This window comes from Alligator mississippiensis, chromosome 7 (genome assembly GCF_030867095.1).
Source record: "Alligator mississippiensis isolate rAllMis1 chromosome 7, rAllMis1, whole genome shotgun sequence".
NCBI classification, from domain to species: Eukaryota; Metazoa; Chordata; order Crocodylia; family Alligatoridae; genus Alligator; species Alligator mississippiensis.
Genome location: NC_081830.1, coordinates 36,556,654 through 36,569,157, shown reverse-complemented (window position 1 = coordinate 36,569,157; position 12,504 = coordinate 36,556,654).

Genomic DNA, 12,504 nt, shown 5'->3' with positions numbered 1-12,504 from the left:
CATGCCTCTCTTGCTCCTTTTCCCCTGGGAGCCCTGCCCGAGCTGCTTGGAGGAGCACCCGGCCCTTCTGGAGACCCCCCCAGCAGGGAGGACTCTTCTTCAAGTCCCCATGTGGTGTGAGGTGCCCCAGGGGTGGGGGGCTGCAGAGATTGATCCAGCTCCCCATGGGCTTGGGTGGGAGGCCGAGCTAGGGGACATGAGCCATCCTCACATAGGGCAGGGCACTTGTGAGAGAGTTAAGACCCAAGGGAGGGGGCGAACGTTACCGACCTGGCAAGTGGGTGTGGGCAGGGGAGATTGCTGGAGTTGCAGCCCAGACCCTGCTCCCGATGTGTCGGCGGGTGAGGGTCTGGGTAGGGTCAGCTACCTTACAGGAGTTTCAGTGAGGGAGGCCCTGCCTGCAGCACAGCAACCCCTGGGGCATGCCTCGTGATACTCTTACAGCAAGGACCCCCCACACTTCTCACAGGAGGGGCATGGAAGCAGCTCCTCCTTCCTGGGCATCTGGTCCAGGCTACCCATGTATGCATATCATCCGAGGCCATCATCCTGTACAACGTTATTGACTGAGGGTGTGAATATGTTTCTGACAGTTTATCAGTTGTGTATTAATTCGTTTCTTTTTCTTTAATCCTTTGTAAATAAAGTGTACATAATTGTAAATTGTGTGGTGTCTAATCGAAGGTCCAGGAATGCTAGGTGCCCTCCTGTGAGGTTCCCTCCTGCACACCAGGAGGGCGGGTGGTGACTGTGGGCACCTCCAGGGATCTGGACTCAGGTTGTGGCTTTGCTGGTAGCCCTGCAGCCAGAGTTGCATGCAGTGTCCTCAAGGACTCCCAGAAAAGAGATTTTTATCCTGAGTTTGAAAAATTGGTCCCAGATCAGCACCTGGCAGCAGCCTGTGCAGGACCGGTGTTGGCAAACTCTGCAGTTGCATGGCTCCAAAAATAGACAATCTGGTATCATTTTCAGAGCTGCCATCGGTGGCATATCTGGGACTGTGTCATTGATTTTGCTTTTGAAAGTTGGTTGCTTTAAATATTTTCGGTGAAGAGAAAAAGAAAAAAAACCCTTGAGAACTCTTGAGTTTCTCTGCCCAAAAGGATCTTAGTTTTGGACCCTCAAAGGAATTCAGAGCCAGATCTTGGGACCATAATATCTAACTTAGGTGTGATCCAAAGCCCAGGGTTAGGTCTGTAGGCTCCCTGTCTGGTGCATGGGGAGACTTTGACATCTCAGAATAGGATCCCTCCACCATAGCCAAGACAGGCCTTGTCTACACAATAAGCTTACTGTGCCTGGCTACAGCAGTCTTAACTGCATCACCCTGCTCTTTATGTGCTACTGCCTGACGGGAAGCTGTGTAGCTGTGTGGATGGGGTGGGAATGCAGTGGGATGGCTAATTAACAGTCATGACCGTGCTAATTAGGTCACTCTTCCTGGCAGACTAATTGAGGCACCCCAGTCGGGATTATTGGTCAGTGTCTCAGTCCAGTGGGAATCCAGAGCTTGGAATTCATCCTCCTCTAGGCGGGTGCTCTTTCAAGGGAAGGAGGAGGATTCGGTGGTCTCTTTGAAAATGTGACTGCAGGTGCCTACTCTCTCAGGAGAGCGACCTGAACCTTAAGCATCAGGCCGGGGTAGGAAAATTGTGGGCTATGAGCCTCACATGGCTCCTGCCCAGGCTAAAGGCAGCCTGTGAAGAAAGGCGAGTGTTTAAATAAAAACATTCTTTTTCTCTCTGTCTGTTCATTTATTATTTTTTAATGTTTGTTTTCCATGGTCCTTGTTTTTCACTTATTCTAAGAAGTTATTTAATGACAAACAATCCTCTGAACTGCATGCTGTGCACAGATCATTGACTCTGGGGATTTTCCCAGGTTTTGGTTAGCAGCTGGAAGTTTGCCCACTCCTACAGCAGCCTAGAGGATTCACGGGAAGAGGTTTTCTTCATCCCTCCTGTTGAAACTGCTTTATTTAATCATGGCATAAATAAATATTTATGAGGTCAGATAGATAGAGGGCACAGGAACAAGCACTACTTGGTAGCCTAATAGTGGGGACCCTCCTATGTAAGTGCCCTACCACTAAGCTAGAGAGTCAGGGTCCCTCTTATGCTCTTCCCCTAGCTCAGGGCTGTCCACCTTCTACGTGGCCAGGGAACCGCATGCTGCATGAGTTACATGATTGGGGACTGTACCATTGCAAGCCATAGGCCCCCTGGCTGACATACCTCCTCTTCCCCATTGCACTGGGTCATGCAGCTGTCCCAGCCCCAACCCGCAGTGTCCCATGCCACAGGCACTCCCAACCCTGTGAGCTGCAGTGACCATACCACCTCATGGGGTGGGAGCAGGAAGCAGAAGCTGGAGGAGAGAGGCAGAGTTTGGAGCCCCTGACTACTTCTGCCTGGGGGAACAGCTGCTGGTTGGGAGCCTGGGGACTGCTAATTAACTGCTTTGCAGACCACGTAGGACCCACAAGTTCAAGAGCCCTCCTGTACCTGAGCCATTCTCTCATTCTGTTCTGCTTTGTGACCCAGGCTCAAGAGAATGCCCCACTGCCCCAAACAGCCTGGAGCTCGGTGCCTGGAGTAGTCTCTCAGGAGATGTGGGTTTGAATCCCATCACATGAAGGAGGGCCAGGCACCCAGGTTTACCACTTCATTGACCGGTGCTCTGCCCACTAAGGTACTCTGTGAAGTAGCTTTGTGGCCTCTTTGAGAACATGACTGCAGGTGCCTGCTCTCTCAGGAGAGAGCAACATGAACTGTGATCTCTGGGTGGATGGAGGTGCCAAGGCCCCAGAGAGGGGCTGGTATCTAAACACAGGCATGTGCCTAATTTTGTAGGCCTGTGCGAAGCAGCTAGTATTCGCTTCGGATTTGGCCAATTTGGGGGACAGTGATTTGATTCGGTGATTCAAATCACTGTCTTGAATCGATTCGGCCCAATTGTTTTCTCCAAATCACACAGGCCCCATCCCCCGCACGCCCCACTCCCGGCTCTTCGAAAATAAAAAAAAGCCTGCACTCACCGGCTCCAATCCCCACTGCCCCACGCCACATGGGGGGGCTTTGTCATGGGCCCCCCTGGCCACTCTCCTAGCTCCCCTCCCCCCCATGGCTGCCTCGCACCGCCCCAGCTCCCGGCCCTTAAAAAAGAAACAAAAAACCCTGGGCTCACTGGCTCCTGCCAGGCAGGGGGGGCTATCCCCGCTGCCCCCCCACTGCCCTGTGCTGTGTGGCAGCCTTTGCCATGAGCCTCCAGAAGCCCCAAGGCTGCTGCAGCAGCTGGTGAGTGCAGGGTTTTGGTTTTTTGTTTTTAAAGGGCTGAAGCTGGGGCAGGTGGGGCAGCCCTGGGGGGGGGGGGGGCTGGGAGAGCAGGCAAGGGTCAGGGGGCTCATGGCAGAGCCCCCCACACAGCGCGGGGCAGTGTGGGGCAGCAGGGATCACCCTCCACACCTGGTAGCACCCGGTGAATGGGACTTTTTTTTAAACAACAGGGAGTTGGGGCGGGTGGGGCAGCCATAGTGGGGCTGGGAGAGCGGGTGGGGGTCGGGAGGTGCTCGGGGTGCTGTAGGAGCAGGCAGGGGATAGGCCTGATGGGGGGTCCCCCAATGGTCCCCTCCCCCTCCTCCAGCCTCCTCTCCCCTACCGCCTACTTACCAGCTCAGAGTCCGGGTCTAGCTCCCTACTGCAGCCAACAGGGACTACCTGAATCGCCGAAGCTCTCCAAATCTTTTCTGAATCGATTCAGAGAGCTTCAAATTGATTCGGACTTCTTTATTGGTCCCCTGATTCGATTTGGATTTGCAGATTTGGCCACTGAATCGGGTCGAATCTCCTCTGAATCAAGTCAGCACCCAAAACTTCGCACAGCCCTATTAAGCAGGTCTCCTCTTAGCACACTCTCTGTTGTGGATCCCATTCAGAGGCACTTAACTTTCCCCATGTACTGTATAGGAAACTCAACACAGACCTGAGAGCCCTGCTCGAGGGACTAGGTTCTTACGAGTCAGACACTCCAGTGTGTCTTCTAGGCATGTAAGTCCAGTATTGGAGCATGGTGCAGAGATCACTTCATGCAGGGTTAAAGAGCTGGCTGGGACTCTGGGAGCTGTTTCAGACAGCTTGGGTCCCCAAGCCCTGGCACGTGGCACATGGCCAGGCTGCCAATGTGGCAGCACCCCCCAGAGAGTCCAGGAGCCAATTGAGCCCCAGTGTCACACAAGGTGGCCTGGTCCTCCAGCCCTTGCCATAAGGAGTGAGTTAAACAGTGCATGGGTCAGTGCACAGGGCCATGAGCAGGTCTCAGGATGGGAGAGAACCCTGGGCTGCGGCTAGTCACCATGCCAGGAGAGGTGCCTGTCCCACAGAGTTGAAGCAGCCCTGCATCACCAGGGATCATGAGTGTTGGGAACAAGGGTGTCCCACAGGGGAGCGAGCTCTTGGGAGGGAGCCAGCAGGGGCCCCTGTGAGGTAGGGTGTCCCATCCCAGTCCACGAGAGGTTGGAGGGGCCTGGAGCATTGTCCCATTTTCCCCTGGCAGAGCTGCGGCCAGGCTTCCCCTCATTGAATAGGGAGATCCTAGCATAGTAGCACCTTCAACACCTGGAAGGGTGAACGGGTGCCTCATATTTTGTCATTTGCGCCATATATTTTGTCAGTTGAGATTTCACTGTTATATGAGTACAAGTGTATTTTATCTTTGATTTCCACTGCATACATGACAATGTTCTTTCATGGACTGTAAATAGTTAATTGTGTTTATCCCTGTTGATGTGCTGTATTTACCTGTGTTTGCTTATACTTATCAGTTCCAGATCCATTACTTACCTGTGTGGATTGAAGCTCTATAGGAGGTATAAGTCATGTATATAATATAGTCCTGCATCATTGAATAAGTGATTACTTTTCTGTAGATATGTGTGTATGTAACTTTATTTTATTATTTAATAAACCTGTATATAGTTAAGCAGTTGGGTCCTGGCCTGACTCTATAGGGAACTGTGTACAGTTGACAGTTCTCTCCCATAGTACCTCTGCCTGCTGACAATCCCCTTCAATTTGGAGAAGGGGGGTACATACCCTGTGTACGCCTGGACTACACTAGTGAGGAGAGCTTTACACTAGGTTCGCCGGGGGATGGAGACAAAAGCTCTGAGGTACGTGGGGAAGCAGGAGACCTGGAGAAAGAGCAAGCAGGAGGGGTCAACAGGGGAGGTGCTCTCCTACCTCCTGAGAAATCAGGGCAATCAACTAGTTACTTCAGGTACTTGTACATAAATGCATTGAACCGGGAAAACAAGCAGGAAGAATTGGAAGTCCTTGTACAGTCATGAACAGGGAAGAATTGGTGGGGAATGTAGTAGTGGATGACAACTTGGGCAGCAGTGACCATGAGGTGATTGAGTTTAGGATCCTGAAGGAAGGAAGGAGAGCAGTAGAGTAAGGACTCTGGACTCTCCTTTCCCTGCAAGGCCAAGCTCCAAAGGGGGAAGAACCCCACGAGGTGCCCTCCATAGCGGAATGGCCGACAGTTCCCTCCAGAGCCAGGGCTGCTTGTGGTGGTGCAGTACCAGTTGCCCCAGTCCAGCTGGGGAACAGGTATGAGGCTCTGGAGACATTGGAGGAAGAGGAAGGAGAGGAGGAAACCCCTGGAGAGGAGGCCAGTCCACATGCAGAACAGGCTGAAGGAGGCAAGTTGACCTGGAAGAAGAGACGCCGGGTGCTCATCATAGGTGACTCCATCCTTAGAGGTACAGAGGGTCCCATCTGTCGCCAGGATCCTATGTCACGTGAGGTCTACTGTCTGCCCAGAGTGAGGATTCAGAATGTGATGGAGATGATCCCGGCCATTATCCAGTCCACTGATTACTACCCCATGGTCCTAATCCATGCGGGCACTAATGATGTGGCCAGGAGCAGCTCAGATCACCTGATGAAGGACTACCAAGCTCTGGGGAGCAAGCTGAAGGGGACAGGGGCACAGGTGGTCGTCTCATCTGTCCTTCCAGTGAGCGGACGCGGATGACGCCATGAGACCTGCATCAGGGAGTTCAACCTGCGGCTTCGGAAATGGTGTCTCGAGGTGGTCTTCGGCTTTTTGGACCACGACCCATACTTCAGAACAAGAGACATGCTTGGGTGGGATGGGCTCCACCTCTCTCCCAAAGGTAAGCGTGTGTTCTCTTTCAGGTTGGCCAATCTCCTCCAGCGGGCTTTAAGCTAGGCTCATCAGGGGAGGGGGAAGATGAGGATGGAGGGAGCCATGGAACACCGAACCAAGAGCCACCCACCAGAACAGCCCAGACAAGGCAGGTGACGAGCACAAGAAGTACCCAGGTAAGAGACAGGGGCCCAGATAGTCCTGGGATTAGCGGGGGCAGTGCATGCACCTCCAGAAGGCCTTAAATGCCTCTACAATAATGCTTGCGCATGGGGAACAAGCAGGAGGAGCTTGTCCTCCTGCTAGCTAACACTAACCCGGACATAGTGGGGCTCACTGAAACTTGGTGGGATCCAATGCATGACTGGGCAGTGAACATCAAGGGCTATAGGCTGTACAGGAGGGATAGAACAGGGAGGAAAGGCAGGGGTGTGGTGTCAAAGAGCAATATACATCCTCAACAAACAGCACTGGGTCAGAGGAGGGACAGACTGAAGTGCTCTGGGTCTGTATACAAGGGAGTCAGGGGGAAAGGGACTTAACAGTAGGGGTTTACTACAGGCCACCCAACCAGGGGGAAGAGCTGGACTTGGAATTCTCAGGTCAACTCACGGAGGCAGTTAAGTCAAGGGACACGGTCATCATAACCTAAACTACCCAGACATCTGCTGGGAGGAGCAGTCAGTCAGGTCTGACCGCTCACGTAGGTTCCTAGCCAAGTTACAGGACCTCCATCTAACCCAGAAGGTGCACAGTCCCACCAGGGGAAACGCCTTGTTGGACCTGGTCCTGGCCACGGGAGATGACTTGGTGGGAATCTACTACAGACCTCCCACCCAAAGTGCTGAGCTTGACCCGGAGTTTGCCCGGGAACTGGCTGAGGCAGCTTGCTCCAGGACCATGGTTGTCATGGGTGACTTCAATTACCCAGACATCTCGTGGGAGGATCGCTCAGCAAAACCTGAGAAGTCGCAAAGCTTCCCCTCGTGCGTGGATGACCTCTACCTGACTCAAGAAGTCTATGGGCCAACGAGAGGCAAAGCGCTGCTCGACCTGGTACTGGCTACTGGGGATGACCTAGTCGGCGACCTAGTGATCGATGGGAAGCTGGGTGACAGCAACCATGAGCTGATCACCTTCACCATCCGCCGAAAAGCTGGCAAGTCAGCCAGCAACACGGAAGTCTTTGACTTCAGGAAAGCCAACTTTGACAAGCTCAGGAGGCTTGTCAGTGAGGCCCTAAGGGACCGTGACCACAGGGAGAGGGGAGTTCAAGAAGAGTGGTTGCTCCTCAAGGGAGCGATCCTCAATGCACAAACTAAGTCTATTCCATCTCGGAGGAAAGGCAGCAAGAGGGCACAGCAGCCCCCCTGGCTCTCCAGGGACCTAGCAGACCTCCTGAGGCTAAAAAGAAAGGCCTACAAAGGATGGAGGATGGGAGTCTCCTCCAAGGAGGATTATTCTGCACTGGTCCGGTCCTGTAGGGAGCAGACCAGGAAAGCCAAGGCTGCAACTGAACTCCAACTAGCTTTGAGCATCAAGGACAATAAAAAGTCCTTTTTCAGATATGTGGGGAGCCGGAGGAAAAGCAGGGGCAACATTGGACCCTGCTGAACCAGATGGGGCAACTGACAACTGACGCCCAGGAAAAAGCCAACCTATTAAATGGGTACTTTGCGTTGGTCCTTCATCAGTCCCATGGGACGCCCATGCCCGCTACGGGACAGGGAAGTCCGGGTGAGGGTGATCCCCTGCCCTCCATTAATGCTGATTTCGTGAAGGAACATGTTGAGAAGCTGGATACCTTCAAGTCAGCCGGCCCTGACAATCTTCACCCCAGGGTACTCAAGGAGCTGGCAAGCATCATAGCCCAGCCTCTAGCGCGGATCTTTGAAAACTCTTGGCGCTCTGGTGTAGTGCCCGAAGACTGGAAGAAGGCCAACGTGGTGCCTATCTTCAAGAAAGGGAGGAAAGTGGATCCGGCTAACTATAGGCCCATTAGCCTGACTTCTATCCCGGGGAAGATCTTAGAAAAGTTTATTAAAGAGGCCATCCTTAATGGGCTGGCCGACGCCAACATCTTAAGGGATAGCCAGCACGGGTTTGTTGCGGGTAGGTCTTGCTTGACCAATCTCATTTCCTTCTACAACCAGGTGACCTATCACCTAGACAAGGGAGAAGAGATTGATGTCATATATCTAGACTTCAAAAAAGCCTTCAATCTGGTATGCCATGATCACCTCTTGGTGAAACTGGCCAATTGTTGCCTTGGGTCCACCACGATCCACTGGCTGGAAAATTGGCTCCGTGGTCGGACCCAGAGGGTAGTAATTGATGGAAGTCACTCATTATGGTGTCCTGTGACCAGTAGGGTCCCCCAAGGCTCTGTCCTTGGACCCATACTGTTCAACATCTTCATTAATGATGTGGACACTGGAGTCAGAAGCGGACTGGCCAAGTTCGCCGATGACACCAAACTTTGGGGCAAAGCATCCACACCAGAAGACCGGCGGCTGATCCAGGCTGACCTGGACAGGCTCAGCAAGTGGGCGGACGAGAATCTGATGGTGTTCAACGCCGATAAATGCAAGGTTCTCCACCTTGGGAAGAAAAACCCGCAGCATCCTTATAAGCTCGGCACTGCTATGTTGGCTAGCACTATGCAAGAAAGAGACTTGGGGGTCATCATTGACCACAAGATGAACATGAGCCTGCAGTGCGATGCTGCGGCTAGTAAAGCGACCAAAACGCTGGCTTGCATCCATAGATGCTTCTCAAGCAAATCCTGGGACATCATTCTCCCCCTGTACTCGGCCTTAGTGATGCTGCAGCTGGAGTACTGCGTCCAGTTTTGGGCTCCACAATTCAAAAAGGATGTGGAGAAGCTTGAGAGAGTCCAGAGAAGAGCCACGCGCATGATCAGAGGTCAGGGAAGCAGACCCTACGATGACAGGCTGAGAGCCCTGGGGCTCTTTAGCCTGGAAAAGCGCAGGCTCAGGGGTGATCTGATGGTCACCTATAAGTTTATCAGGGGTGACCACCAGTATCTGGGGGAACGTTTGTTCACCAGAGCGCCCCAAGGGATGACGACTAGGTCGAACGGTCATAAACTACTGCAAAGCCGTTTCATGCTGGACATAAGGAAGAATTTCTTTACTGTCCGAGCCCCCAAGGTCTGGAACAGCCTGCCACTGGAGGTGGTTCAAGCGCCTACATTGAACACCTTCAAGAGCAAACTGGATGTTTATCTTGCTGGGATCCTATGACCCCAGCTGACTTCCTGCCCTTTGGGCAGGGGGCTGGACTCGATGATCTTCTGAGGTCCCTTCCAGCCCTAATGTCTATGAAATCTGTGAAGTCTATGAACCCTTGGATGCAGGTGTCGTGGTGGACGTAGTCTTTCTGGACTTTAGGAAGGCCTTTGACATGTCTCTCACCCCATTCTCATTAAGAAATTAGGCAACCATGGCGTCAATGCCTACACAGTCAGATGGGTGGCAAATTGGCTGGAGGGCTGCACCCAGAGAGTGGTGGTGCACGGGTCATTTTTGACCTGGAGGGATGTGGGCAGTGGGGTCCCCCAGGGCTCGGTCCTCAGGCCCGGACTGTTCAACATCTTCATCAGCAACTTGGACGAGGGGGTGAAAAGCACCCTGTTCAAATTCGTGGATAACACTAAGATGTGGGGAGAAATGGGCATGCTGGAGGAGAGGGGGAGGCTGCAACTAGATCTAGACCCATAGTCTACATTCCCCATAGACCCATAGTGGGACCGGGGAATGTACGGCCTGAGATGCCTATTAAACTTAGAGCTGTGTGCGTGTGTCTTGGGTGGGGGGGTGGGGGGGGAAGTCCTTAGTAAATCCAGATTAGAACTGGTCTGATAAATGCTGAGCTGGGTGTGTGTGAACATGGGTTGATTAACATTTGAAGCACAGATTCCCCATCATGCAGTACTCCCCTGCTTCCCTGGTCCCAGAATTCACTGCAGCCTCTGCTTCAGGCTTTCTGTTTGCCATCTCTCATGTAAATGAATGGTCATCTGGTTCCATCTCGGATGTAAATGAGACCTAGGGCAGTTGGTTCACTCTTGTCACCCTTATCTGGAGGGTCTTAGGTGTGTCTCTCACTGCATCTTAATCAGTTTCGTTTAGGTAGAGGAGGGGAGGGGGGGGGGGTGAGTCCTTTGTGAGTCAGACAGACTGCATCCTGTGCCAGGGTTGCCCAAGAATACAGAGCTGAGGCGTAACAATCCAGATATGCAGGAAGACTAGCAAGGACGGTAGAAGACCAGAGCTTAGCAGGGAACTCTTCTGTAAATTAAGTCACAGAAAGGAATCTTCTAAGATTCCAAGTGGAAACTTGGACAAATAACTAGGGAAGAATATAAGAGCATTGCTCGGGCCCGCAGGGATGAAGTCAGGAAGGCCAAAGTGCAATTTGAGTTGCAGCTAGTAAGGGACATGAAGGGTAACAAGAAGGGTTTCTACAAGTATGTTGGTAGCAAAAGGAGGATGAGGGACAGTGTGGGTCCCTTACTGAATGGGGGAGGCAACCTTGTGATGAGGATGCAGAAAAGGCTGAAGTGCTTAATGTCTTTTTCATCTCAGTCTTCACAGGCAAGGTCAACTCCCAGGCTACTGAACCAGGAAGCACAGTTTGGGGAGGAGGTGAGCAGCCAACAGTGGCAAAAGAACAGGTTAGGGACTATTTAGAAAAGCTGGATGTGTACAAGTCCATGGGGCTGGTTGGGATGCACCTGAGGGAGCTGGCAAATAGGTGTGCATCTACACATGCACATACTAATGCAGTTTAATGCGAGTGTGCGGGCCAATTTGGGACTAAAGTTAGTCCCAAGTCAATGGACAAACATTGCATTAATGCGCATTAGCACATCTACACGTTTGCTAATGTGATTTAGCTATTCGCGCATAAATTTGATACCTGCTTTATGCAGGTATCAAATTTAGGCTCAAATAGCCTTAAACTGCCATTTTAGGCTAATTAAGGGTGTGTACATGTAGACGCGCACCCTTAATGTGCCTTAAATTGGGCTAATGCAGGTCAAATGTGCACGTGTAGACGCATCCAATTGGTACCTGCCCTACTGGAACTTGTAACAGAACATAGGATCTTGACTCTTCCCTTTCCTTGCTCTAAGACTGCACTTAAAAAGACCCAGGAGTCCAGACTTTCTTGCCTCATTGTTCTAACCCTATAGCTCCATCCACTTCCCTCCCAGAGCCAAAGACAGAACCCAGGAGTCCTGATTCACAGCTCACATTGCTTTAAATCAACAGACCCCTCTTCTTTCTGAGAGCTCGAGACAGAACCCGGGCAGTATTATTCATATGCCTCATGTCCTAATTCTCTGCACTGCTTGAACTGGAAAGAGAAGCCAGGAGCCTTGATTCCCAGTTCCTCCACTTTTCCTAAACTTGATATGAAGAGGAACTGAGGAAAATGGGTCTATTTAGACAAGTAATGAATAGGCGACAACATATTGAGCTGGTAGAAAGTCATGAATGGAGTAGCGAATGCAGCTCATCCAAATACACGTATGGTGATGCTGAATCAGACCCAGAGTCCACCCAAGTTCAGGGGCACACTGCTGATCACAGGCAGCCCCAGATGCTTCAGAGGAAGGGGAAGAACATGATAGAACATGAAAGCAGTGTCATACTACATCAGATCAAAGGTGGGTCCATCTAGCCCAGTGTCCTGTCTCTGCAAATGGCAGTAGTCTGCCTCTCTCTCTTACCTGAGAAAGGGCACTTGAAAGCTTGTCCAAGAGCTCTCCTAACTACAAAGTTGGTCCAATAAAAGATAACACAAAAAAATCCTTACCCCTTAGATTACCTGGACTATTATGGCTACAACAATAAATAAACTGACAGGCTGTGATGTAGATGATTAGTGTGGCGGAGCACAAGGTGCTCCTGCCACTTGCAACCAGTGGGTTGCGTAGCCCCGGTGTGAGGGGGCGGTAGTGAGAGGCCCCGGTGGGAAGGGGGCCACCGATGAGGAGCCCGAGAGGAGCGGTACATCGAGCCCGGTAAGGCCAGCACAATGAAAGGCCTCAAGGGGGCAGGGTCCTGCGGTAGCAGCCCGAAGGGGAGAGTCCCCTCGACTGGCCCATGCTGGGGCCAGGACCAGGATGGTCAAAAGGGCCAGGGGCCCACCGCGAGGGACGCCCAAGAGCCGGGGGCCTGGGGTCCCGACTGGCCTTGAGGTGGGCCAGGGCTAGGTAGCCAAAGGTTCGGGGGGAACCACACCCAAGAGGGGAACAAAGCTTCGGGGGGGTGAGGTAGCCCAGATGAAGGCGGAGTGGCC